At 38.8% G+C, this 27,982-nt stretch overlaps 1 protein-coding gene and 1 non-coding gene across 2 annotated transcripts in view; one reads left to right on the top strand and one right to left on the bottom strand.

Moving 5' to 3' along the window:
- Positions 1–27,982, bottom strand: part of PHLPP1 (PH domain and leucine rich repeat protein phosphatase 1) — a 245,055-nt gene that overhangs the window by 209,689 nt on the left and 7,384 nt on the right. The gene's annotated exons all lie outside the window — the stretch shown is intronic.
- On the top strand, positions 20,314–20,420 carry LOC135276098 (U6 spliceosomal RNA). The gene has a single exon (XR_010343668.1). It is a non-coding gene; the product is annotated as a U6 spliceosomal RNA (small nuclear RNA).

Genomic DNA, 27,982 nt, shown 5'->3' on the forward strand with positions numbered 1-27,982 from the left:
TTCTCTATTGTACTTGAATCTTTCATTTTCTCTTTAATTGTTCTGTCCAGGCCTTTCACCCAAAATGGGTGATCTGTCACCTAAAGCTTAATAAAGCAGGGAGTTTTTTTGAAATTCAACAAGAAAAAATACATTAATGAATCACAGAAGAAAGTGGAGAACCCAGTAGCTTGTTAAAAAAAAAAAAAAAAAAAAAAAAACCTAGGAAATTCACCCTCCCTATGTTAAACTATAGAATACAGTCTTTCCACAACAACAAGTCTCACAAGTAGCTGGAAATACAGGAAAAAGAAAAGAAGGGCAATAAATGCAATAAATGCAAAAGACAAAAAGTCAATAGTACAATCTGAGACAAGCTGAATCTGAGCAGAGCTTTTGAAAAAAACTACAAAAATATTAAGTGAAGGCCTTTGAAGACTGTAAAAACTTTTTATTTTTCTCCTATGTAAAACAGAGCGGCTATATGAGTGATCACAGAGCAACAAGTCTGAAAGAAGTCTGAAGGTGCCCTACTGTGTGTGTACAGAGGGATGGAGAGAGAGGGAAAGCAGGAGGAAGACAGACAGAATGAATCAGAGAGATTATCACTAGACTCATCTAGACAAAAGCCTCATGAGGACATGACCTACTTCTGTCTCACTCACTACTGTACCCCCCAATGAACACATAACAGCACATAATGACAACACCCTTTGCCAAAATAAAGATGAAAAACGAGTGTTTTGAGCTGATTTGTGTCTCCCTCCCCCAGAATTTATATGCTGAAGCCCTAACCCTCAGTACCTCAAAATGTAACTACATTTGGAGATAAAGTCTTTAGAAGGGTGATTAAGTTAAAATGAAGCTGTTAGGATGGGCCCTAACCCAATCTGACTTATTCTTGTTTTGTTTTGTTTTGTTTTTTGTTTTTGCTATTTTTGAGATGGAGTCTTGCTCTGTCACCCAGGGTGAAGTGCAGTGGTGTGATCTCAGCTCACTGCAACCTCCACCTCCAGTTCAAGCAATTCTCCTGCCTCAGCCTCCCAAGTAGCTGGGACTACAGGCATGCACCACCACTCCTGGCTAATTTTTGTATTTTTAGAAGAGACGAAGTTTCACCATGTTGGCCAGGTTGGTCTCAAACTCCTAACCTCAAGTGACCCACCTGTCTTAGCTTCCTAAAGTTGGATTACAGGCGTGAGCCACCACGCCCAACCCCGATTGGTATTCTTGTAAGAAGAAGAAATCTGGACACACAAGAGATATCAGGGATGTGCAGGCACAGATGGAAAGACCAAGTGAGGACAAAGGGAGAAGGTGCCCATCTGCATGCCGAGAGGCCTAAGGAGAAACCAACCCTGCCAACACCTTCATCCTGGCCTTCCAGCCTCCAGAACCGTGAAGAAAATGAATTTCTGTTGTTTAAGCCACCAGTCTGTGGTATTTTGTTACCACAACCTGAGCAGAATAATACAAGAGGAAAGGCAGAAACTGGAAAGAGAGAAACCGAAAGGAAGAAAAGGAAGGAGTCAAACAGCCAAAATGTTAAATGTTATCTCAAAGTCTCTAGAAATACAGAATTTCTCCTATATACTTTTCCATATTGTAGCAAATTCTTTTTGCAAGTATGTATCTTTTTTAAGTCTTTTCTTCCTCACTCCCAGGAAGTTTGGAGTTTAGTCATATGAGGCTGCAAGACTTGAATTTTTTAAAAAATTCCCCATATACATATATGTATGTGTGTGTATATATATGGGGGGGGGGCGGGGGGGAGAGAATGCTAGTAAGCCTTTGGGTAAACCTGAACATGTGCTGACCAAATAATAATTATGTAAAATTTCAGGTGTAAAAAGAAAGCAAAAACACCAGAGAAAAGTATACCACCTACAAATGAAGACAAGTTATCAGAGTTGAAGTATTCTAAGGTCTTTGTTTTCAGGGTTTTGTTTTAAAGAAAGGACGTTGAAGAAATGGTGATTACAGGCTTTTTAGGTGACATGTTCAAGTTAAATATTTAAAGGTAACCACTAAAATAATATATTATAAAACTTCCAAAAGAATGGACAGTAAAATGAGAACTAAAGAACACACTACCAAGAAAAGAGAAAATAAAACCTTAAAAGGTGTGTGTGTTGAGGGGGGAGTCACAAAGTCAAAAGTAAACAAATCCAAATGAATCCATAGATTCTCAGATTACATTTTAAACCTGCTATATGTTGTTTAGAAGAAGGGCAACTATAGCAATATAGTGAGACCATAAAAGAAAAAATGCATACCAAGTAAACAGTAACTAAAAAAAAAAAGCTATAATCATATTAATATCAAACAAAATAGCCACTAAAGCAGTAGTCACTATTAGAAATAAAATGTCACGGCCGGGCGCAGTGACTCAAGCCTGTAATCCCAGCACTTTGGGAGGCCAAGGTGGGTGGATCACGAGGTCAAGAGATCGAGACCATCCTGGTCAACATGGTGAAACCCCGTCTCTACTAATACAAAAAATTAGCTGGGCATGGTGGTGCGTGCCTGTAATCCCAGCTACTCAGGAGGCTGAGGCAGGAAAATTGCCTGAACCCAGGAGGCGGAGGTTGCGGTGAGCCGAGATCGCGCCATTGCACTCCAGCCTGGGTAATGAGCAAAACTCTGTCTCAAAAAAAAAAAAAAAAAAAAAAAAAAGAAATAAAATGTCACTACATAATGAGAAAAAGATTCCACCAAGAATATAACTATTCTGAATTTGGGCAGGGTGTAGTGGCTCTCACCTGTAATCCCAGCACTTTGGTAGCCAAGGTGGGCAGATTGCTTGAGCCCAGGAGTTCGAGACCAGCCTGGGCAACACAGCAAAACTCCATCTCTACAGAAAAAACAAAAATAATTAGCCGAGTGTGGCGGTGTACACCTGTAGTCCCAGCTACTCTCGAGGCTGCTGCCTGAGCCCAGGAGGCTGAGGCTGCAGTGAGCAGTGACCGTGCCATTGCACTCCAGCCTGGATGACAGAGCTATATCCTCATCTCAAAAAAAAAAAAAAAAAAAAAATCCTGAATTTGCCTGCTATTTATCAACATAGCCTCAAAATACACTGAATTAAAGAGGTAATTTCATGAATTCACAATTATGGAGGGAGGGCTTAATATACCACTCTCAAAGGTTGAGTAGTAAAATAATTAGTAAAACTATAGAAGACGAATGAAATAATCAACAAGCGCGATCTAAGGAACACATTAAACCTAACCAACACCCAACAATTAGAATGTATCTTCTTTTCAAGCAGACACAGAACAATTATACCAAGTCACAAAGTTAACTTCAACCAATACCAAAGAATCAATATCATCCAGGTACTTTGCAATTATACGATAAAATCTGAAATAATAAAATCTGAATTTACAAATTCTGACATATTTGAAAACATTAAAATGATCTTTAAAACAATTCATGAAATAAAAGAAAAAAAAAGTCAGCCAGGCACAGTAGCTCATACCTGTAATCCTAGCACTCTGGAAAGCCAAGGCAAGAAGATCACTTGAGCCCAGGAATTCAAGACCAGTTTGGGCAACACAGTGAGATTCCATCTCTACAAAACATTTTTTAAAAATTAGCCAGGTGTAGTGGCAAACACCTGTCAGTCCACCTACTAAGGAGGCTGAAGTGAGAGAATCGCTTGAGCCCAGGAGTTCAAGGCTGCAGTGACCCATGCTTGTGCACACCAGCATGGAGACACAAGGAGATCCTGCTGAAGAAGGAAGGAGGGGAGGGGAAGGGAAGAGAAAGGAAGGGAAAGGAAAGGAAGGGAGGGGAGGGGAGGGGAGGAGAACCAAGGGGAGAGGAAGGGAAGGGAAGGAAGGGGAGGGGAGGAAAAGAAAGACAAAAATCATAAAATATTTAGAATGAAATGTCTATCAATGAAAATTAAAGCACTTCATTCGAACTTGTGGGATACCACTTAGTGGTTTTAAAGAGCTATTATTTATGGTCTTAGAAAAGAAAGCCTAAAAATTAGTAAACTAAGCACCTCACCTTAGGAATAAAATGAAAGAGAACTCCTAACAAACCTAATTGATGGAATTATAAGAGCATAAATTAAGTATGGGGGAGAGAAACAATAGAAATTTCAAGAAAACCTAATGCTGATTCTTTCAAAGCACAAATAAAAGTTACAAATCCATGGTTAGACGAACAGTAAAAAGAAGGAACAAAAAAGGGAGACATCTGAAATGTAGTAGACTTAAATAATGTTGGAAAACAGACATGGAATATCTTCTAGAAAAATGTCTCTTCCCAAAACTGAGTCTAGAAGAATTTTAAAACCTGAATATAGCTATAACCGTTAGATAAATTGAGTTTATAGTTTAAAGGCTACCAGGTCCAAAAAGCTTAAGCAAGTTTTACCAATCGAAAAATAAATCACATTGCTATGCACCAGCAAACAATTTTTTTAAATTTTAATACACCATTTATAATAGAAAAAAAACCCTATATACAATATATAGGAATAAATCTCACAACACATGTGCCAGGCTGTTGGGACCGAAAGGTGTACACAGGTTTACAACGTTAAAAAAAAAAAAATCACATCTGAAGCAAATATAGCAAAATGTTACATTCAACAAAGCTGGTGGACAGTTATACAGGTGTTCTATACATGACTCTTGTCTTCAGGCTTCAAATGGCCTATAATACATTTTTTTAAAAGAAAAATACTGCAAAGCTAAAATCATTTGGGCAAAACAAACTAAATTAACTGCTATTTAAGTACATTATTCAAATAGTGTTCATCTTACAATTTTCAAAGGCAACACGAAGAAAAGGAAGAAGAAAAGCAAACTGCCTAAGTAAGCCCTGACTAAACAGCAGCAGGAACACAGCAAAGTGCTCACATTTAAGGAAAACACACTATAAAAAACTAGTTTTTCTTCCAATTACCTTCCTCCACTTATATTACATATATTAGACATGCATTTCAGCATTCCCCTTGGGACCCCAGAAAGAAATTCAGTGGTCAGCAATCTAGATCTAATACCTCCGACCCAATCTCTGACACAGTTCATTTTAAACTGGTACAGTATTTTGATTTCAAATCTTTCAATTACAATTTTCCTCCAATTTATAAAGATTCTTATCATAGATTCAAATGCAGAAAAGAAACACCAGCTAACATTTACTACCAGTAACTTTTTTTTCAATACAGTCACTAAAAGAAGCAACAGTAACATTAAGAATTTTTATTTTAATCAGGAATTTCTCACAGATTTGGTTCGGTGATTATCATTTCAATACGGAAATGGTTTAAAAAATGTAAAGTATTTGGTAAATGCAGAATGATGGTACTATTAAAATTACTCAAAAAAAAAACCCTCTATTTTCTTGCAACACTACAGCACATCCCCATAACTCACCATTGCACTATGTGAAGACACCACAAGCTCTCAATGAGAGTTTATAATTTCTTACCACCCACAAATGCCACTGAAGGACTTCTTAAAATGGAAACACCTCACTTTTAATAGTACCACTTGTTGACAGTTTTTAGAAGTATGAAATGAGCTAGATTTCTTAATGCAATGTTAGTTTATTGATTGTTTGGGGTCATTCAAACTACAATTTCAAGTAATAACCACTAGGGAATAAGAATTTACCCTGTGCAGCCAGGCTGGTCGAAATCTCTTGATTGAGATTTCTGAGACAAGCCTGACCGGAAAAAAAAAAAGAAAAAAGAAATTTGCCCTGTGCTACATACATGTTTACTGCGGCACTTTTCACAATAGCAAAGACTTGGAACCAGCCCAAATGCCCATCAGTGATACACTGGATAAAGAAAATGTGGCACATATACACCATGAAATACTATGCAACCATAAAAAAGGATGAGTTCATGTTCTTTGCAGGGACATGAATGAAACTGGAAACCATCATTCTCAGCAAACTGACACAGGAACAGAAAACTAAACACCGCATGTTCTCAGTCATAAGTGGGTATTGAACAATGACGGGAAGAGAAACATCACACACTGGGGCCTGGGGGGTGGGGGGCTAGGGGAGGAATAGCAGGGGGTGGGGGGACTGGGGAGGGATAGCCTTAGGAGAAATATCTAATGTAGATGACGGGGTGATCGATGCAGCAAATGTCCACCACTACGACACGTGTATACTTATGTAACATAGCAAATGCCCACCACTACGACACGTGTATACCTATGTAACATAGCAAATGTCCACCACTATGACACGTGTATACCTATGTAACAAATCTGTACAGTCTGCACTTGAACCCCAGAACTTAAAATATAATTTAAAAAAAAACAACTTACCCTGTGCTAGAACATGCAACTGGTAACATCTGTTTACTTTTCCTGTTCTCTTAATCATGATAAATTCAATATTCTCCTGGAGTCAAAGGGTACTGAACCTGACCCCACCCACACTTTTTATCAAAGATTGTCAGCAGCAAGGAAAGGTTCAGGCAGGCTTAACATCTACCAAAAAAATTAAAACCTCAACTCTAATTTTAAAGTATGCATTAGTATAACACAAATAAGACTACCAAACACTAAAATGCAATGGTATTAAAATTGTTATCCAAATGCCAGGTTTTAAAAGATGACCAAATTATATCAGCTATACCTCCTATCTTCAGGTTTGTGGGCTCTATCCATGCTGTCCTTTCTTTCTTTGGACATAAACCAAATGGAAGAATTCAAACTCCAAATTCTTAGGCAAGAAAGGAAAGGCTAGCTAATGTCCAAAAATCTGTTATTAAGAAGCCTATCCCTGATTTACAAGTGACTAATGTCTGAGCTAAACATCTGCATATCTATACAAATTTATAATATTGTACAGTGTTAAACCAGTAACATACCATGACTACAATCACTTTCAATAACACACGCCAGTGGAAGAAGTAGAGGTGCTAACATCACTGAAGTTTCAAACATGGATGTGCATGACATGATCTGTTTCTCTTCCTATGTCTTCCTTATCTGGTAGTTTATATACTGGTTCCTTTCCTCCTCTACTCATTCAATAAGAAATGAGCACCTACTATATGCCAAGACTTCTGTTAGGCACTAAAAATACAAATACCAATAGCCACAGTCCAAGGGAAAGGCACGTGAGAATAAATTCATGGAGTGCATGGACTCAGGCTTATGACAGAGGCATGAAGCACAGCAGGAACTTCAGCTGGCACTCTGACCACTCTCTGAATAAACATCAGTTCTTAGACAGTGAAAGAGCCGAAACACCAGCTTGGAGAAAACATGCAGCAAAAAAATACACAGAATTTAAGAGACAGCACACAAATAAAGGTAATTTCTGTTGCTCCAACTCAGGGTTCACAAAACTGTAAGGCCTCTGGGACCAGGCAGGAAGCGTGCGAGAGGACTGTGCTCTGCACCAGGTGCAGGCATGCGCCCTCTCAAGGAGCCTTGCCACTCACCAGAGGCATCGCCATGAAAGAAAGCCGGGATGCCCAGATCCTTTGATATTTCAAAACAGAATTTAAAAAACGAAAAATAAAGAAAGCAATCTTGATACTTATGGGAAACTTTAAAATGTTTAAGTGATAGCAATTAATTTTAAAGTATTTCCAACTGTGCCTACCAAACAAAACACGCCTGTGAGCCACGTGTCCCACAGGCAACAGTTTTGGACCTCTGCTCTAAACCCTGCAAAAGAAGATCCAACTTACCTCTCTCTCTACATTAAGGTAGTAAATGATAAGCAAAACTCAAAAAAAATTAAAAAGCCTATCAACATATATATCCAAAATTTCAATGCAACCACCATAGAAATGCAATCACAAAAACTCACACTGTGAGAAACTCTACAGGCCAAATAATCTGGTTTTTTCAACTAGTAAATTGCAAGGGAAGAGAGTGAAAGGGGGAGGGTGGAAGAGGAGAGGGAAGAAGAGCTGTAGAGGAGAGAAACCTAAAATTAAAAGAAATTTAAAAGACATTAAAAAACCCAATTGCTAGGTTTGGACCATATTTGGATCATAACTCAAACCAAAAATGTAAGATAATGGAAATTTGAACACTGACTAGGTATTTATTGAAAAATAGGAATTAGTGTTAATTTTTAAGAAAATAAGAGTGTAATTTTTTTTGGAGATACTTAAGTTGAGAGGTATTTATGAATGAAATGATATGAAATCAAGGATTTCTTTCAAAGTAACCTAAGCAGAGGAAGGTGATTCCAGATAAAGTAAGACTGGCCATGAGCTGGCAACTGTTGATGCTGGGTAATGATTACATGAGAGTTCATTACATTATTCTGCCTACTTTTGTAATTGTTTTTAAATTTTTCATAATTAAAAAAATCCTTAAAAAGCTGTTTTAAAGTTTTTCCTGTTCACTATCACTTAATCTACTCAAAAATAGGGAAATGATTCAAAGGATTAAGACAACCAAGAGAGAGAAAAGGAACAGAAGTATTATTAATACTTCAGTAACTATAAAAAAACTAATTAACCTGCCCCTTAAATTAAAAATAACTGACTTTCTAAGTAACCCTGGGACCTCTCTTGTTTATGGATAAAAAGTGTTAAAAAAAAAAAAATCCTAAGCAAATACAATCTCATTTAATGTCTCCGTAACAGGACATAAAAATTAGAATCCTGTATTCCAACTCCATTAAAATGGAAGTTGGTTGTTAAAGTACCAAGAGAACAAACTGAATTGGTGTTTTTTAATGCCTTCAATCAAACATGCTTGATGGTTCAGCACAGCTTATTATTGTTGGAGGTGAATTAGGGCAAGTTGGAATATACAGCAGGGAATTTTATATACCCATTCAATGAGAGGTACTAACTTTTTTTTTCTAAGAAAAGGAAAATAAGTGTGCTGGGATGGGACAGAGACAGAGTAAAATAGAGCCTCTGATAAAAATTAACATGAAGCCAGTAAAAAGACTATGCCTTTATTTCCAGACCATGGCCTCTTGCATTCTGGGAGCATCTCGAGACCTCAAAGAACATAGAGTCAATCGATGTAGCTGTGTAAGGAACCACACAGCTGTGTAAGTGGCTAAAAGATGAACAAAGCATGTACATAGGAAGGACAGAAAAAGTGATTGTTCTTGCATGTTCAGAATATTGGGCTTAGCAAATATAGAAAAGACCGATATACAAATATAGAAAAGACTTTTATCTTCCCTTTCTCCCTCCTACTGATAAGATAAAAAGTTAGAAAATGATAGTTATGGCACCTGTCCCTGAAAAAGACAAATCTAAAGAACATTTGATAACTCAATGGAATGGTTTCCCATTATCTTAAAATCAATTCCAAAACACTTATTGTGACCTCAAGGGCCCTTGTAGCTAGACTTAACAGAGAATTCATAACTACCTATTTTGCAGTGAATTTAAGAGGAAAAAACTATAATAACCAAAGCATTCATCAGGCAGAAGTTAGCCCCAGATCACAAACCTATGATACGACCTGGTAATATTTCCTGATATTCTCAATCACTATACTATATTCACACTGGTCTTTCCTCTAAGTCCTTAAATTGCTGGTCTCAGCTTAAACAAGAATTCACTGCATACTAGATTTCTTCCTCACTGCATACTAGATTTCTTCCTCGTTGCGCGTATCACAATTACAATTAAACCGTTATTTATAAAAGTATTTGGTAAGTTTACTCCCTACTCTGAAGTCACAAGGGCAAGGACCAAGTCACATATATCTTCTTAAAGACTGGCACGTAAAATGCACAAAGTTCAAGAAGTATTTGAAAGAAATTAAAGAGGAAGAATCCCATGGTACTGTCTTACTCTGCTCTGTTTTATGATATCTGTGTCCTTGTGCAATTGGCTAAAACTTCTGAAAAGGCAGAGGATTTGGTGACTCATTTTTTCCCCCCAACCTTCAAAGCACCTTATACCTTGGGAAGCAAGCACTCCACATTTGGATAGACTAAGTAGACTCGGAAAAAAAGACAGTATCCCATATGAAAAAATAGTTTCTCTTACCACTAATCAGTGACTTTTGAACACAAACAAACCTTTGTGCCAACAACTGCTCACTCAATAAACACAAAATTCCTGAGCAAGTGAAAAACAACCGAACTCTACAGCCATTCCACCAGGTCCTATAAAATCAAGAATGGTCTATTATTTTTTTCCACTCTTACTGCTGTTTGGCAAGTCATCATGTTTGATATGAAGAGTAAGCAATTATGGTTCTTTCTCAAGAGTTTCTATCCTAGTTCTCAAACCGTCTTTACTAAAAACCTACAAAAACAACTTTGCTAGGGGAATATAAAATAGCTAGATGATCCAAAGACATCAGTAAATATTTAAACATTTAAGCAACTACATTCTTTTTTTTTTTTTTTTTTCTGAGACACAGTCTGGCTCTGTTGCCCAGGCTGGAGTGCAGTGGCACGATCTTGGCTCACTGTAACCTCCATCTCCCAGGTTCAAGTGATTCTCCTGCCACAACCTCCAGAGTAGCTGAGATTACAGGCATGCACCACCACGCCCAGCTAATTTTTGTATTTTTAGTAGTCTCACCATGTTGGCCAGCCTGATCTCAAACTCCTGACCTCAGGTGATCCACCTGCCTCAGCCTCCCAAAGTGCTGGGATTACAGGTGTGAGCCACCATGCCCAGCTACAATTATATTCTTAAGAACAACATGCTAGTTTTTGTTTCAATAACCACAATTTAAAATCTCAACATCCAGCCCGGTCCTGAGCACAGAATGAAAATTCAATGCTTACTACAATTAACAAGATTCCCATGATAGGTTTAGTACGGTTTCTTAATAGTGTTTATTATTTAAAATAATTTTCCTCTATACCATCTCATTTATACCTATCTGAATTTAAAATTTACCATGTCTTTATGTTCACTTTATAAACAGATTTAATCCATAAGTCATTTTGATAATCTATGAATGGAAAATACATTCTTCAGAACCAGCTCTTATCAATAAGTCACAAGAAAAAAGAAGTCGTAAGAAAAAAAATCAAATCTATCTCAGAAGACATCCACAAATGAGTTTATAAACAGAAAGGAAACAGTGTATAATGGAAGGCACAATCCCAGCTTAGTTATTTACTACCTGCAGCTTTCCTAAAGGCTTCTGAGCATCCTGCCTTCCTGCCTCCCCACATACCACCTCTAAACACACACACACACACACACACACACACACACACACACACACCCTTAAAGATTAGGAGCAGGGAACTACAAGCTGTGCTAGCAAAACAAACCTACCCAGTGCAAGCACTGGCAAATATGTAAAGCCAAGTCTGGCAGTCAGTTCCTCCACCTCTCCTTTGTCCCCACCTCCCTTTCAGTGCACTAAGGTGCTTGCTTTAGGATGGCCCAAGAAAGGATCAGTCTTCCAAAAATTCAGCAGTAGTTGAAATCAGTCATGAATTCCCAAAAGATGGTATACACTATGATTAGTTGGTTGATGAGCTCAAGAAAAAGCATATTACAATAAATATTGAGACTCAGCTTTTCCTTACCTTCTAATTCACTAAGAAAACTGAGGCCAACTGAGACCTAAGACTTTCAGAACTCTTACAAGAATCTCTCTATCCATCCTTCCTAAAAGTCTTATGGAAAGAGATGATCGTCTTCCCACCTAGGGCTAACTCCTTCATGGGTGCTCCATGCCTGCTTATTTCTTCCAAGACTTTCCTTTGTTTAAATTTTTCCCCTCTGTTCATCCATCATCCGTAGCCTCTCTCCCTTCGAGAAAGAAATACTGTTCCAATTTCTGCCTTCAGGACCACTTCTCTTCTTCCACTGAGATATAACGTACATCAAATAAAGCACACAAATCATAAGAGTACCAATCAATAAACTTGTATATGTACCCACCCAGGAAACTAAAACCCAGATTAATACAAAGAACAATATCAAGACCAGATGGCTCCTCATGTCGCTTCCCATCTATATTCCGCTGAAAGGTAACCACTACCTCACCAAATACTAGCTCACCAAATAACTAGCTTTGCCAGTTAACTGACCTTCATATAAACATAATCATAGAGGTACATCTCTTTCATGTCTGAATTCATTCACTGAATATAACTCACTACTACTTTTTAAACACAGACATTCCTCGGAATTGCTTCCTAATGCCTTTCCTTACTCTATCTAGCAATTTCATTCAATGCAAAGGCTTCAAAAGTACTACCTAAATACAGATGATCCTGGAGCTCTTCAGACATACTTGGATGTTCTTCAGAAACCTCAAACTTAACACATCCAAATTCTAACTCATCATCTCTCTCCTTATCCTAAAGCCAATTCCTGCTCCCATATTCTGCCTGTTGGTTAATGGGATTACAGTAACCCCTAAACCAGAAACCTCCAAGTCATCCTGACATAAAAAACTTTGTTGGTCTAGTTCACACCATATCCCTAGCTACCAACATGGAGAACATACAGCAGTCTGCACTTATCTGCAATTTCACTTTCCGCAGTTTCAGTTACCCACAGACAACCACAGTCCAAACATAGATGAGTACAATACAGTAAGATTTTGGGAGACCATATTCACCTAACTTTTATTACAGTATACTGTTGCAACTCTTCCACTGTAGTAGTATTTACTGTTGTTAATCCCTTACTGTGCCTAATTTATAAATTAAACTTTATCATAGGAATGTATGTATAGGAAGAAACAGAGGAGAGTCACCCCTTGATATCCATGTCGTACTGGTTCCAGGACCACCACCCACCACAGAAGATACCAAAATCAAGGGACACTCAAGTCCCTTATATAAATATTTGTAGATAACTTATGCATATCCTCCCACATACTTTAAATTACCTCTAGATTACTTATAATGCCTAACACAATGTAAACACTATGTAAATATTTAATAGTTGTTATAATGCATTGTGGGGTTTTTTTGTATTCTTTTTTATTGTTGTATTGTTTTAGGGTTTTTTTTTTTTTTTTTTTTTTTAAAGACAGGGTTTCACCATATTGGTCAGGCTGGTCTCGAACTCCTGACCTCAGGTGATCCACCCGCCTCAGCCTCCCTAAGTGCTGAGATTACAGGCGTGAGCCACCACGCCCAGCATTTTAGGGTTCTTTTGTTATTTTGAGACACAGTCTCACTTTGTCACCCAGGCTGCAGTGCAGTGGTGCCATCACAGCTCACTGCAGGCTCGGCCTCCCAGGCTCAAGCCATCCTCCCACTTCAGCCTCGAGCAGCTGCGACTACAGGCATGCACCACCACATCTGGCTAATTTTAAAAAAAAATGGTAGAGATAGGGTCTCACTATGTTACTCAGGCTATTATTTTTTATTGTTTTATTTTTTTCCTGAATATTTTCGGTCTGTGGTTAAATCTATGAATGCAGAACCCATGGATACAGAGGGCCGACTGTATATCTAATGTTCTACCTACAGGGATAGGTACTATCCCCAGTTTCAGGCATCCACTAGAGGTCTTGGAATATCTCCTCAAATAAGTGGGAAGTGCTGTACTCATATTAGTTCAGGAATAAATAAAAAATCCTGAACTGCTCTTCCTCCCTCCGCATATAATCATTCATTAAGACCCAACAAGTCTACATTCCACACAATTATCGTATATTCACTGTTCTTCATCTGCACTGCCCCGTGTAGACCTTCATCTAGCTCCCAGGTCCCCTGCCAAAAATGTCCTATCCCATCCACTCCAGCTCCTGGTCTACTCTTCCTAATCCTCAAAAGCATCTCCCATCTGCCCTATCACAACTGCAGCAGAGGTGATTACCTCTCTATCTGGTATGACAAATACACTGTAAACCTTACAAGCAGCACATTCCAAGCAGCACTGCAGGCTTTCCTTCCCTGCCACTAGGCTGAACTCCTTGAGGCAAAAGCAGCATATCATTCCTTCATCAGCCCCTAACAGAGTTTTTTTACACACAAAGTCAAAAAATGTTTATCAAAGGCCCTACTAAGGCAGTCTCCAAGTCTCCAGTCACTCCCTTGCCAATCTATCTTCCAGCTGGCTGCCCAGTTAATGCCAAAGACTACAAATCTAATCAGGTCATTCTCCACTCAACTTAACAAGTCCTTAGCATGTGAGGCCTTTCATCACAGGGCCTCAACTTCCCTCTTAGTCTCGTTTCCTACCACTTTTCATCTCATGGCCTAAAATTTCGCCACTCCTAGCTACTCACCATTCCCCACCTACATCGAGCCCTGTCATTCATGCTTTAGTACCTGGAATACCCTTTTCATGCAATGCTAGTTTCTCATTTTCATGGAGAATCCTTCCCAGGAGTCTACTTCCAGGAAGAGCTGGTTTGTCAGCCTTGCTGGATTCCCCTGGCACTGTGTAAATGCCTCCATTAAGGCATTTCAAGTTTTATTATGATGATTTATGTAAACGCCACCTCCCATTAGGAAAAACTCAACAGTCAAAAGACATACATCCTAAGAACTTCATAAATGTAATACACATACTCTTTATAGACCTCCTGACTTCTGTTTGACAACCATAGCTATTACTAGCATTTATTTTGTATACGGAAAAAATAAATGGCTCTTAGAAGAAAACCAAGTAAATAAATAATGTCAATAATGTCTATATCACTTCCTGAGAGTTACCACACATACGGTAACCAGTGACAAACCTCCACTGAGATTTGCAAGCTGGGTGGTGAGCCAGGTCCATTTACCAGCTAAACAGATGGCTGCAGTCAGCTTAACATGTATTACCATTTCAAACTCATGCCTCAGCAAAACCAGTCCTTCAATGTTAAATTGTAAATACTGAGAGCAGAGGACACACTTTCATTCATTATGTCGCCAACTCCTAAGTGGTGCCTGGTCCTCAAGGATCACTGAATTAATCAGTGATATCCCCTGCACAATCTGTTGCTTCCTACTTTTATGAACTGATCCACAATTCTTCCATCACCCAACTGTAAATTTGTCATCTTGGAGCTTCTGTTGCCAAAAGAGCCAATTAGCTACTGAGCACCAGGATAATGTCCACATCAACCTCCATTACTCCCCTCCCACTGCCCTATCTCAGGCCCTCAGTGGCTCACCTGAACCATATGGTGGTTTCCCTCCTTTAACTTCTACTCTCTCCAATTCCCACTGTGCAGATGAAACTCTTGGGGATCTTGTTAAAATGCCAATTATGCAGTAAGTCTCAGGTGGGGCATGAGATTCTGCATTTCTAACAGGCTCCCCAAGAGAGGCTGATGGTGATAGTGCACAGATCATATTTCAAGGAGCCAAGGTTCAACACAATGCAGTCAACAAGCAGAGGCCAGTTAACCATCAATCAGGAATGGAGAAGTGGAGGTTTCTATGCTAAATAAGAAGCTGTACTAGATGCCCTCTGGTCCCTTCCAGTGCAAAGATTCCAGGCCATCTCTGGGCTACCCATTAGGTTGTCACGCATTTTATACCAGTGAAGCCTGGCAAAGCAATACTCTAACAGGTATTACTTCAATTATGGCATTTGTCAGGTTCTGACTTAGTAATTGTCTACAGACAACCCTGGTTTGGTCTATTCCAATATTACATGTTTCTAAAAGATAAAGAAGATACTGTGCATGGGGTAAGTACAATTGTGCCTGTGCTAGTACCCTAAAGATAAATGAACTCTACTACTTTCTTTTACCCATCAGGATTATCTAGAGGTTGATGCCACCTGGGTTAATCTGTCAGTTTTTTAAAACCAAGAGAGTAGTCAGGTTTTGTTGTTGTTGTTGTTGTTGTTGTTGTTGTTGTTGTTGTTTTGATTGGGGGCTGGGGAGGGGAAGTATGCATATCTATAAAAGTAGGAAGCAATGACAGCTTCCAATTCTAGTGGCTACAAACCAATTCAGGATATAAAATAAGCATTCCAACTATACTAACAAGACAATTGCTACTCTCAGAAATGAACTTGTGTGTGGTATCTTAAGAGTGACATCCTTGGCTGGGCAGGGTAGCTCATGCCTATAATCCTAGCACTTTGGGAGGCCAAGATAGGTGGATCACTTGAACTAAGGAGTTTGAGACCAGCCTGGGCACCATGGCAAAACCTTGTCTCTACAAATAAATACAAAAATTAAAACTAGCCAGATGTGGTGAAATGCACCTGTAGTCCCAGTGACTTGGGAGGCTGAGGTGGGAGGATGGTTTGAGTCTAGGAGGTGGAGTCTGCAGTGAATGAAAATTGCACCACTGCACTCCCGCCTAAGCAACAGTGCCAGACCCTGCCTCAAAAAAAAAAAAAGAATGACATTCTCTTAAACAGTTCTAAAATATGTTTATAGAACTTTTTTCAGTGCATATTCATTTTGGTTAAAACACCATGCCTCTCATATGACTTGATTACAAAGCAAAGGATCATTGAGCTTTTGCTTTATAATCACAAGGGCCAATAACTATTCTCCTTCTGATTACATTGCTGCTAATATTTCTGTTACTATCCCCTATAAAAATCAGCTTGTCAAGTATTGATATTGCTCTAATGAGTTAACTGAAGTCTCCGTAAAAATTTTCATAGAGGGCAAATAGGTGTTATTTAATAATAGATGATGGAAAATACCCACTGGCAGGTAATTAACCTGAATGTTGATTGGTTTTAATTAGAAGTATTTTATTTAGATTAGAAGCATGACTTATTTTAGTCAGACAGACTGAAATAACTCTTTTTTGTTACCATGGTGCTTCTCATAATTCTCAAACATAAAAAGCAAAAAGCAGCTCATTTTTCAGTATTGTGATCCACATTCCTACAAGACAATATTTCACAGAGCCACTGCCATCTACTCAAGATGAAAATAATTTATAATAGGTCATTAGTAAAGACTTAACAGGCCATGTGTGTAGTACAGGTTTTACAGCCATGGATAAAAGAGCTAGTAAGTTGTTTTATGATTATATGAACACTGAAAGATGTTGTTTCTTCCTAGCATACACGAGAGGTTTTTTAAAAAATTCCATGCAGATCCAGAGAGGAGAAACAGAGGTTTTTAAAAAACACCCCCAGGTCATGACCAATTCATCATCTTCCAGTATTTACATTAATGTGGTGTACATATGACACTAAACTAAAAAAAAAAAGTACCCCTCTTCAGAAGATAAATAGCACTTCCCATCAACCTCATAAATCCATAGAAAAATTAAACCTCAGAGGCCTTAAAAATAAAAGGAATAAGAGACTGTCTCTCAGTGTACTCTAGGCTACTGTCAGGCTGTAGTGCAACCTCCAGCACGTGCACATTTGCATTTTTTGTTTCAAAAAATCAAAACAAATATTTTATTAACCCAGAACTTAGGTCCTCACAAACTGTTAACACCAAATAGAACACAAAACGATTCAAGTGATATAAAGGCCCAGATGTTAACTATTAATCCTAAACTCAGCCAGACTATACGTTGAACCAATAATTTATAGTTGCTCCTAAAACAATTCAGGACCCCAGAACTGAAGCAACAATCTACTCCTGGTCCTTCCAGGGCAGCACACAGTGAAGTTTGGAGCCTCTCTCCCCCGTCTCCTGCTATTACAGTAACCTGCGAATGCTACATCTCCATTAGAACACTTTACCTTTTTATTGTTAATATTGGCTTGTTTCCACAAACATCCCCTCAAATTGGTAAATAATTCAAGGATCCTAGACAATTCACATTAGTCACCTTTAACTCAAAAGCACCCCTGACATAGTAAATAATCACAGTAAAAAATTTTTTAAATCACAGTAATTACTGAATAAATGACTGAATGTGTACAGGCATACCTCAGAGATACTGCGGGCTCAGTTCCAAACCACTGTTACAGAGCAAATATCACAATAAAGTCACATGAATTTTTTGGTTTCCTAGTGCATATAAAAAGTTATGTTTACACTGTATACTCTATTAAGTTTGTTAGAACATTATGTATAAAAACACAATGTACATACCTTAATTTTAAAATACTTTACTGCTAAAAAGTACTAACAACGATCTGAACCTTTGGCAAGTCATAATCTTTTTGCTGGTCGAGGGTCTAGCCTCAATGTTGACGGCTGCCAACTGATCCAGGTGGTTGCTGCTGCAGATTGGGGTGGCTGTGGCAATTTCTTAAAATAAGACAATAAAGTTTGCTGCTCAATTACCTATTCCTTTCACAAAACAGTTCTCTTTGTTTGACAGCACTTTATCCATGGTAGATCTTTTTTCAAAATTGGAGTCAATTCTCTCAAACCCTGCTGCTGCTTTATCAACTAACTTTATGTAATATTCTAAATCCTTTGTTGTCATTTCAACAACGTTCACAGCATCTTCATCAGGAGTAGATTATTTCTCAAGAAACCACTTTCTGGGCCAGGTGCAGCGGCTCACGCCTGTAATCCCAGCACTCTGGGAGGCCGAGACGGGTGGATCACCTGAGTTCAGGAGTTAAAGACCAGCGTGGTCAACATGGTGAAACCCCGTCTCTTAAAAAAAAAAAAAAAAGAAATCACTCTTTTTTTTTTTTTTTAGACAGAGTCTCACTCCGTCACCAGGCGTCAGGCTGGAGTGCAGTGGCACGACCTCGGCTCACTGCAACCTCTGCCTCCCGGGTTCAAGCAATTCTCCTGCCTCAGCCTCCTGAGTAGCTGGGACTACAGGCGCGTGCCACCATGCCCAGCTAATTTTTTTGTATTTTTAGTAGAGACGGGATTTCACCATGTTGGCCGGGATGGTCTCAATCTCTTGACTTCTTGATTCGCCCACTTTGGCCTCCCAAAGTAACCACTTTCTTTGCTCGTCCATAAGAGGAAACTCCTCATCCATTCAAGTTTCATCATGAGACTGCAGAAATTCAGTCTCATCTTCAGGCTCCACTTCTAATTGTAGTTCTTTTGCTATTTCCAACACATCTGTAGTTACTTCCTTCATAAGAAGTCTTGAATACCTCAAAATCATCCATGAATCAACTTCTTCTAAACCCATGTTAATGGAGGTCCTCCTCCCATGAATCATCAATGTGCTTAATGGTATCCAGAATGGTGAATCCTTTCTAAAAGGTTTTCAATTTATTTTGTCTAGATCTATCAAGGGAATTACCATCTATGACAGCTACAGCCTTACAAAATGTATTTCTCAAATAATAAGACCAGAAAGTCAAAATTACTCCTTGATCCATGGAATACAGAATGGATGTTGTGTTAGCAGGCATGATAACAACATTAATCTCTATGTACATCTCCATCATAGCTCTTGGATAACCAGGTACATTCTCAGTAGGCAGTAATATTTTCAAAGGAATCTTTTCTTTTTCTGAGCAGTAGGTCTCAACAGTGCGCTTAAAATACTAAGTAAATCATGCTACAAACAGGTGTGCTGTAATCCAGGCTTTGTTGTTCCACTTACAGAGCACAGGCAGAGTAGATTTAGTAGAATTCTCAAGGACCCTAGGATTTTCAAAATGATAAATGAGCAGCCACTTCAACTTAAAAGTCACTAGCTGCATTTATTCCTAACAAGAGAGTCAGCCTATCCTTTGAATAAAGCCAGGTACTGACTTGTCCTCTCTTCCTATTAAACTCCTAGATGGCATCTTCTGCCATTAGAAGGTTGCTTCATCTACACTGAAAATCTGTCACTTAAGTGTAGCCACCTTCATCAATGATCTTAGCTAGATCTGCCAGATAACTTGCTGCAGATTCTACATCAGGTTCTACATTATAACTTGTGCAGCTTCACCTTGCACCTTTACATTATGGACACAGCTTGTTTCCTTCAATCTCATGAACTAACCTCTGCTAGCTTCAAACTTCTCTTCTGCAACTTGCTTACCTTTCTCACCCTTCATTAAATTAAAGAGAGTTAGGAACTTGCTCTGGATTAGGATTTGAATTAAATGAATGTTGTACCTGGTTTGATCTCCTATGTAGACCACTAAAACATTCTCCATATCAGCAATAAGGCTGTTTTGCCTTCTTATGATTCATGTGTTCACTGGAGCAGCACTCTTAATTTCCTTCAATAACCTCTTTTGCATTTGCAACTTGGTTAACTGGCACAGGAGGATTAGCTTTTGGCCTTACTCAGAGTTTGACATGCCTTCCTTACAAAGCTTAATCATATTCAGCTTTGATATAATGTGAGAGACTTGGGACTCTTCCTTTCACTTGAACACTTAGGCCTTTATAGGGTTACCAACTGGCCCAATTTTAATACTGTTGTGTCTCAGAGAACAGGGAGGCCCCAGAAGAGGGAAAGAGATGGGGGAATAGCCAGCAGGTCAAGGAGTCAAAACACACACAACTTTATTAAGCTTGCCACCTTACATGGGCATGGTTTGTGGTGGCCCAAAACAATTACAATAGTAACATCAAAGATCACTGATCACAGATAACTGTAACAGATATAACAATAAAAAGGGTGCTCACTTTGGCAGCATATATTCTAATAGTGGAATGATACAGAGAAAATTAGCATGGCCCCTGCGCAAGGATGATATGCAAATTCATGAAACGTTTCATATTTTTTAAAAATTATAAACAATAAAAAGGTTTGAAATATTGCAAGCCTAACCAAAATGAGACATAGAGACACAATGTGAGCATATGCTGTTGGAAAAAATATTGCCAACAGACTTGCTCAACACAGGATTGCCACAAACCTTCAATTTGTAAGAAATGCAGTATCTGCAAAGCACAACAAAAGGAAGCAGAGTAAAACAAGGTATGCCTGTACAGTCTTCCATGTAACAGCATCAGTGCCCAAAAACAGTAGATCCCATCTTCCTTAATGAGCCCTAATTAACTCTAATTAACATTTGTGGCAACTTACCATTGCTAAAAATAATAAAACCACATTACATTTGTATAACATCTCACAGTTTACAAAGCACTTCCACACATATCATCAAATCTGAATCTCACAAAGTTCTTCAAAATAGACTTCTTTTTTTTTAGGTGAAGTTTTGCCCATTGCCGAGGCTGTAGTACAGTGCCGTGATCTCAGGTCACTGCAACCTCTGCCTCCCAGATTTAAGGGATTCTCCTGCCTCAGCCTCCCAAGTAGCTGGGATTACAGGCCCCCACTACCAGACCGGGTTAGTTTTTTGTATTTTTAGTAGTGACGGGGTTTCACCACGTTGGCCAGGCTGGTTTCAAACTTCTGACCTCAGGTGATCCACCTGCCTCAGCCTCCCAAAGTGCTGGGATTATGGCATGAGTCACCACACTGGGCCAAAAACAGATTTTTTAAAAATCACTTTCTCTCTCCCCCTCTCTCTCTCTCTCTTGCTCGCTCTCTCTCTCTCTCTCTCTCTCTCACACACACACACACACACACACACACACACACAAAAATGAGGCTAAAGGAGATTAAGCGGTTTACTATAGGTCTCACATCATGTAAAGGAAGCCCACAGACCAGAGAAGGGCTCCAGTGCTCTTTCTACCCTAAGAAAAAGCAGCAACGTATATCCCAAAATGAGGAGTGATGGTTTGTAACAACTACTACTGTTGTGACAGGCACTTTGATTCATTATCTTACTTGATCCTGTCAACAACCTTGCACAGCAGGTAAGAAAGAATTCAGAAAAGCTCTGTGTCAGTGGCACAGCCAGAATTCAAGTCCAGGTCATAACTAGTTTAAAGTCTGTGCTTCACAAATGCTAATGTGCCCAAACTGGCCACAGAAGCTCATTAGGGATAAGTTTTCCATATTCAGCAACTCAAAGGGGACACTTACCAGTTAACTCTGACATTTGATGCCTGAACTTGAATTCTGCCTCTCTGTTGCTCGCTGTACAAATCTAGACAAGTTACCAAACTGCTCTGTAACTCTGTTTCTCTATCTGCAATGCTGGGGTGATAACATAACCTACCTCATATGGTTGTTATACAGGTTAAATTAATATTTATAAAGCACTTAATATTTATAAAGCACTAAACAGTAATTAGCATATAGGATGATAGAAATGTTTGCTAAATACCAAAAAACTATACAATTTCTTTAACATTAGGCAGCAGGATACAATTATGCTGAAGCAGCTCAATCCGTTTACACTTGCTTATTCAAATTTTTTTTTAAATAACATCTGGTTTGTGGAAGAAAGCACCGTTACTTACAAACACCTAAATAAAATCATTGACCACAGTTGCATTTCATTTAGGTTTTTTTTGTTTGATGGAGTCTCGCTCTGTCACCCAGGCTGCAGTGCAGTGGCGTGATCTTGGCTCACTGCAACCTCCACCTCCCTGGTTTAAGCAATTCTCCTGCCTCAGCCTCCCAAGTAGCTGGGATTATAGCCACATACCACCATGCCAGGCTAATTTTTTGTATTTTCAGTAGAGACAGGGTTTCACCGTGTTGTCCAGACTGGTCTCGAACTCCTGACCTCAAGTGATCTGCCCACTTCAGCCTCCCAAAGTGCTGGGATTGCAGGCGTGAGCCACCATGTCCGGCTTCATTTAGTATTTTATAGCAATGGGTCCAGAGATTTTCTCCTTAAGTGTTCATGTATTAAAGCCTATAGCCAACTCCAGCAAAGGTGATTTGGAACTTCTGCAACACAACTAAAAGTCGTTGAAGAGAAACCTAGTTGTCCAACAAACAATCTTATAAAGCCACAAAACCTACCAGCAGTACCATATGTGTCTTGTAGTCATTTATATAATAACTAAGAATTGGTCAACAGAACATGAAAGCCTGTTTGCCAAAGACTGTAGACATTCTAATTTGACTTTTCTATATTTGACATGTGTTCCTTTTCCCTCCCCCATTCCCACTAAAAAAAAAAAAACACTTCATTTTTTTCTAGGAATTAACTTACTGAACAGCACTAATGCACCATGGGTACAATTAGAACACTGGTCACAGGATCACAAAGTTCTGCTCTCTCAAGTCAGAGCTATTTCAGATTATATTCCTGTAATCAAGAACTGTCATCAGTTCAAGACAATGCATGGAAACCCCTTCTCAGCTTAGCCAAAAAAAAACTCAAGACACCACTGGCAGAGTCTACTAATTTCAACAGGCAAGTTAGCCTTCCTTTTTTAAAATTAAAAAGATAAACCATAGGTGCTTCACAATGACCTTCAAGGGGTAGCCCCAGAATTTCTCCAGAAGATGAAAAAATTCAGTGAGTCTGTTCAGTATAAATAGGCAGCTGAGACTGCTGCCTAATGCAAAATAAATTAGTCAAAGAGTTCAAATTCAGAAAACGGAAATCAATGCTTTATGTCACTGCTTTAAATTTTTTTTTTTTTTTTTTTTTTTTAAGGCAGAGTCTCACTCTGTCAGCCAGGCTGGAGTGCAGTGGCACCATCTCGGCTCACTGCAATCTCTGCCTCCTGAGTTCAAGTGATTCTCCTGCCTCACCCTCCCGAGTAGCTGGGATTACAGGCATGCACAACCACACCCGGCTAATTTTTGTATTTTTAGTATAGACAGGGTTTCGCCATGTTGGCCAGGCTGGTCTTGAACTCCTGACCTCAGGTGATCTGCCCGCCTCAGCCTCCCAAAATGCTAGGATTACAGGCGTGAACCACCTCACCCGGCCTAAAATTATCTCTAATGATGTAAAGGGTGAAAAAAACACAAACAGGCAGTATTTTATATTCCAGCCCCCTCTCCCCTTCCCATCCAAGCCACTTAAGAGATGATCATGAATCCACAGGAAAGGAATATCCTGGTAAGTCCATATCCAGAGCATATAAGCTACCATCCTAAAAGTGACAACGGCATAGGAAAGTGGGACATCAAAAAGAAATGCAGTGGTAAGGCTAAAGAGCCTTCCCTTTCTCCCTATTGTCCCCTGACAAATCCTAATACCTACCTTAAACCTACATTACTCCATATCGTAGATTTTAATCCCTGGCCTGCCAGTTAAAACAAACAAGCAAAAAGGCATAAACTCCGGGAAAAGTGGCTTTTTTTTTTTTTTGAGACAGGGTCTCACTCTGTTACCAAGGCTGTAGTGCAGTGGCATGATCATGGCTCACTGCAGCCTTGAACTCCTGAACTCAATAAATCTTCCCACCTCAGCTTCCCAAGTAGCTAGGACTACAAGTATGCTACTATGCCCAGCTAATTTTTTTTTTTTTAATAGAGACTGGGTCTCACTATGTTGCCCAGGCTGGTCTTGAACTCCTGGGCACAAATGATCCTACTGCCTCGGCCTCCCAAAGTGTGGGAATTACAGGTGTGTGCCACATACCTGCCAAAAGGGACATTTTAAATCAATGAAGAAAGAATACACTTATTCAATTAAAAATGTGGAAACAATTTGTTGTTTTTCCTCCTTCCTTTTTTTTAAGACAGAGTCTCACTCTGTCACCCAGGCTGGAGTAAAATGGCTTGATCTCGGCTCACTGCAACCTCCGCCTCCCAGGTTCAAGCGATTCTCCTGCCTCAGCCTTCCAAGTGACTGGGATTACAGCCACCCATCACCATGCCCAGCTAATATTTGTATTTTTAGTAGAGACGGGGTTTTACCATGTTGGTCAAGTTGGTATCAAACTCCTGACCTCAGGTGATCCACCCACCTCAGCCTCCCAAAGTGCTGGGTTTACAGGTGCCAGTCACTGCGCCAGGCCTCTCCTTCCTATCTTAAATGATGGATTAAATTTTTACACATAGAAAACTATAAAATACTGGCTGGGCGAGTCTATATATATACACACACACACACACACACACACACACACACGTTCTCCATTGAGTGTTGAGGTACGATATGATGAGAGGTAGTAGTTGTATTTATGAATGGGAGGGGTTGAGTAGGATAACTAATCCTAGGGGGGAAAAGTCTCAATTTAAAAAAATCTGCAGTTTAATTTTGTTGAACTTTAATTGGTAACTCATTGTGACTTGTTCATATCCCTTGTCTGCTCTATATATCTATAGATATCATAGGTACATAGAGCAGGCAATTCTGGGTAGCCCCAGAATTTCTCCAGAAGGTGAAAAAAGTTCAGTGAGTCTGTTCAGTATAAATAAGCAGCTGAGACTGCTGCCTAATGCAAAATAAATTAGTCAAAGAGTTCAAATTCAGAAAACAGAAATCAATAGTTTATGTCACTGCTTTAATTTTTTTTTGAGACAGAGTCTCAATCTATGTATATATAGATATACGTATATATGTATATATATACGTACATCTATGCATACAGCATGTGTGCACGAGTGTAAGGAAGAATAAGTCTGCCAATTATAGCAGCGTTTATACAGGCGAGTTCCTTGTTACTTAAAACTGAATGTCAGCTGCACACCAGCCATACCACCTCTCTAAGAGACCATCAAGAGAAATTTCTCCTCTGCTTCAGCATCTGGAGCAAATACTCAATATGACAGATGTAATATATTTTTACCCTTGTGTACTTACGTACTTTTAAAAGTTTCTTTACTCATTTAAAAATGAACAGTAATCTTTGAGGAATTAATTGGCTTAGTAGGTTAACTCTCATAGATGGGAAGCTAAAACTTTTGCTTAAGGTAAATAATTAAATTAAAATGAAACTGAGAATAAAAGGAAATCTGTCATTGCCTAAATTAGCTGGAAATATTTGTTTCCACAGTTCACAAACTATCTTTTTGCTAATGAGAGCAGGATATTTCTTTCTCTGAGAAAGAGAGACAGAGAAAGTATTCAAAGCAATGGCATATTTCATGATAAAGACTTCCAAATCAGCAAACAACAAAAGCCCAAAGATTACTGAACAGATTGTTTCCTTCTATGTCACAGAAAGGTAGAACTGTGTACATGTACCTAAAAAATAAGCTAAGTTGCAATTAATTTTGACATAACAGCTTTTAAAAAATAATTCAAATATAATGCTGAATCTTTTTAATACATACATATTTAAAGGGAAATTTTTTTTCAAAACTCATGCTTAATTTTTTCTCCTAAATTATTTTTTTAATTCAATGATTTTTTCCAACATTTCTATTATTTTAACAATTTCAACTTCAATGTACTGAATGAATTAAGAACAGTGATTTTCTAACACTGTACCTCTTTCTTTTTTTTTTTTTTTTGAGACGGAGTTTCACTCTTGTTACCCAGGCTGGAGTGCAATGGCACGATCTCGGCTCACCGCAACCTCCACCTCCTGGGTTCAGGCAATTCTCCTGCCTCAGCCTCCTGAGTAACTGGGATTACAGGCACGCACCACCATGCCCAGCTAATTTTTTATATTTTTAGTAGAGACGGGGGTTTCACCATGTTGACCAGGATGGTCTCAATCTGTTGACCTCGTGATCCACCCGCCTCGGCCTCCCAAAGTGCTGGAATTACAGGCATGAGCCACTGCGCCCGGCCCACACTGTACCTCTTCTCTGCCAACTGTCAATAGTTCTATCATGCATCCCACAAAGGTAACATCACTGATGAAATCTAATTTCCCTCTGTGCAATTAAAATACCCACCTGTTCATCAGAAGTTCCTTCCTTACAATCTGTCAAAGTGATATGCAACCCCTCAAAAGTACTGATTAGAATGAAAAGAACTAGAAAAAAACCTTGAATAGAGAAACCACCAACTGTGTAAAGTACACAATTTCTTTAACTTTCATTTTTAACAAACCACCAACTGTGTAAAGCACACAATTTCTTTAACTTTCATTTTTAACAGCATTAATATAAAGAACCACCAAAGACAGTAAGCATACAGATTCACAGTGTGGGAAAAAAAGAACACTGGGCAGAGATCACCAAAATCCTAAGCTGTGTTCCTAACTCTGAAACGGACTTGACCAACGATTCTAGACCAGATACTTTACCTCGCAGGTTTACTTTTCTCATCTATAAAAATACAGATGTTGGACTAAATTATCTCTACAAGATCCGAAATTCTATTACCTAACCAAAGTAACTGCAAAAATTCTATTTTCTTAAAATGTTTTTTCTTCTACTGACTCTAGATACTGGTAGGCAAGCACATAGCTCACCATGAATAAAGCCAAGTAGCCAGTAAATTTTCCACATTTGTATCCCTCCAATAGTTATTAAACTTGATGAACTAGACTATGAAGGTATCTTGCTTTCTAAGTCAATTTAAGAATTTCGCTTTAAATTAAAAGAGGATGTAGTTCTTTAAATTCATCTCTGGCATGCTAAATTCTACTTTGGGAGCAGGAATAGCAGGGAACAGGTCAACAAACATCGATTTTTGTCCTAATCTACACCAAAGAGGAGGTCCGCTTTGGTTGGTTGGCAACCTCCAGCTGACTTGCATACATTAGGTCCAAGCCCATAAGAAAAGCAGGGGATTTGACAGTTTTAGGCCCATAGTCATGTCTTACAGAACTTAAAACAACTACCACCTTTAAGGCCCTTCAAAAAAACATGCTCTCTAATAAAGCCTCAGAATGTTACGAGTTGGAAGAGATCTTGGACTTGTTCTACTCCAACCCCCTCGTTTTACAGATGAGGAAATCAAAGCCCAGAGTAGGTTAAAATGAATGCCCAAAGTCATGCCAAGTTTCCCAACTCTCAGACTAGTTTCTCTAAAAAGCAGTACATTTTCTCTCACAGTGTGAGATAAAAGGAAAAAATTCTTTCCCAAAGTTCTGTTTTTGAAGAGAAGAGTTACTTCGACCCCACCCCCACCACACCAGCCAAACTCTTGCTGTATTTTAAAAACATGTCTGGTATTTGAAAAGAAAGCCCAAACACTCTAACACATTATTAACTGAGGCAGGTATATGAAAAGATTCATTCTCCACCTGCTCTTCCTCAGATGTCTGAATCAGAAGAAACAGAGAGCAAGAAATACAAACCTCTTCCTCAAACAGAATGTGAGAAAAAAAAACTTTTAAAAAATTACAACCAATTCAAATTCTCACAAATTTCACTTTCTAATTAGATTTTTCACTCATTATTGAAATGGTCCAAAACCAATATTTCAAACTTCATTCAGTCTTCAACTGCATGCTTTCACAAATTAGAAGCGATGCTAATTTACTTTTAGCCAAGCTCCAGTTAGAAAAGTATATGCCAAAAATGCCAGATATTTTTTGCTTATGTTTTGCTAAAGTGTTAATATCTGCAAAATCATACAATATATGCAACCTACAAACATTTTATGGAGTTTCCA

Source organism: Aotus nancymaae, unplaced genomic scaffold, assembly GCF_030222135.1.
Source record: "Aotus nancymaae isolate 86718 unplaced genomic scaffold, 86718_ANA_hifiasm-v0.15.2.pri h1tg000020l, whole genome shotgun sequence".
NCBI classification, from domain to species: Eukaryota; Metazoa; Chordata; class Mammalia; order Primates; family Aotidae; genus Aotus; species Aotus nancymaae.